Here is a 2,336-nt window from a genome sequence, read left to right on the forward strand (position 1 = left end):
TACGCCAGAAATCTGCCTTTGAATCTGGGCTGAAATGGCCACAAAGAGGGCAGCAAAGACCTAGCAGAGAGCTCTCACTTGGCTTGAATATTGTCTTGTCTTTTCTGGGAGTAACTTTTTTTCATTAACAGAATCATTTCACCTGAGTTAGGGAAGCAGTAAATAATTAAGCTAATCTGTTTGTGAATGTGGTTCAAAGAAGCCTCCAGAAATGGTGGTTCTGTAATTCTAAAGCAGTGAAGCCAAGCACAAAAGCAAACCTTCATCAGTATAATGCACTGAATGTGGGGCTGGGAAGGGACTGACTTTAATTATTCATCCTCAACATCTGGACGGTCAATTTGGCTTTTAGAATTTGATTATATTTAGGATTAGGGTACATTTTGTTGTCAAATGTTTCTAAGGCCACAATAGGGACAATGGCTTGCAAATGGGTCCATATTTCTTACAGATTCTCTCTTCCCAAACCAAGTTTCCACATCTTTCCTTTTTTCCATTTTTCATTTATCTTTTTACTTATTTTTTTTTCCTTCAATCCTTCACCTCCCACTCTCTTTGTTCTTGTGATTTTCCACACTTGCTTTCACTGTTCCTCACTGGGGACTTTGTACTGACCTAGGATTTCCTAACCATTGATCTGTGGAAACCTAGGCAGTCCATGGAAGATCCTCCCTGAGGTTTGTGTAACCCTTGAAATCATGTGCTGCATTTTGTGGGAATGGGTCTGCTTTTTTTCTATACAGTGGGTCCTTAGATCCCCTAAAATTCCCAGAGTCCTTGACCTGAAAGTGGTAAGAGCCACTGAGGAGCATTTGCTATGGACTTTCAGCATAGAAAGGGGAGGGCATGGGTATGGCAGTGCCTTCTCTTTGTCAGGCTTATTGCCCTATTCCCTCATTCAATCCACACAGCCTCTATATAACATTAGGTGGTGGTATTTTCATAGGCAGCTGAGGACATGAAGACTCGAAGACATTAGGTAACTGACAAGGATATCCAACTTTCAAAATGGCTCCATGCTCTTTGATACTTGCTCAAAAGCCTCTTGCCTGGACTTAAGATTGAGCCATTGATAATTAGGCCAAAATAGAAAGGACTTATATCCCCATGCTCTCCCCACCAGAGATGGTAAAGAGAACTCAAGTGGGCTGTAACCAGCTTCCTAGAAAGAAAGACGAGTAGAACAAGGATACTCTTCATTGCATTACTACAATATTTTAATAGCCTACACTATAAATATCATTCATGCCTTCTGACTGCTATGTTAACACAAAGTGCTATACCGACACAAAAGGCTGATGGCAATAGATGTGAGAAGAATGAATTTATAATTCAGTTTCACTAATTCGTTGGAAACTCAATTTTTAACATTTTAAATTAATTACTTTACAATACTTATTGCCAACTAACCATGTAGTACATAATGATGGCAGGTTTAAAAATAGTGAGCCTTAGTTTTGATTTCACAGAATGATCCAATTTATGTTGCCCACTCCTTTCTGACATAAAAGGCTTATTAGAATGTGGTCACTTCTCTCAATTGCTTTTGGAAAAGAAAAAGATGACTCATCATTACTGTTTTTAGTTTTGAAAATTTTCTTTCAGTGTTTATTTGTTCTCCTTATTCACTTAATATTAGTGTCAAACATTTCCCCATGTTTCTGTCGTTTCCATGTTGCTGTATAGTCATTAGACTTATTTTAATGGCTGTATAATATTCCATTATGCTGAGATATAGTAACTTAAACACTACCTTATTGCTGGATATTTCAGTAATTTTGTATTTGTTGACAATTGAAATGAGTTGAAAGAAATCTCCTTGTGCAAATAGCTTTTCTCTTCTATTGAATCATTTTATTCCAAGGTAATAGATTGGCAAATCTATTTTGAGTCACGATTGATTAACTTTTATCAGAGATTTAAAAAATGTGGTTCTCTTTATAAAAATCAAAAGCCTTAGAATTTTGTATACACTTTGACCCAGCAATTTCACTTCTAAAAATTCACTGAAAAGTAATTGTTGCATGTGTGTTGAGAATAATAATGACCATCCTCACACTCATGTTGACTCTGTTCTTTGAATAAAATGGGACCCATTTAAAGATCAGGTAACAGGGGACCAATAAAATAAACAATGGAGCAATGAAATAGAACATTTACTCTGCTTAATGTTATTCTATAGACAAATAATAGTAACAGTAGATAGGAATAGTAGAATAATGGTAACTAATATTTATTAAGCACCTAGTACATGTCAGATATTGCGGTAAATTCTTCATGTCCTGTGCATTTTCATTTAACACTCAAAACCTGAAAGGATTCATTCATTCTATAAA

Source organism: Symphalangus syndactylus, chromosome 3 (assembly GCF_028878055.3).
Source record: "Symphalangus syndactylus isolate Jambi chromosome 3, NHGRI_mSymSyn1-v2.1_pri, whole genome shotgun sequence".
In the NCBI taxonomy this organism is placed as follows: domain Eukaryota; kingdom Metazoa; phylum Chordata; class Mammalia; order Primates; family Hylobatidae; genus Symphalangus; species Symphalangus syndactylus.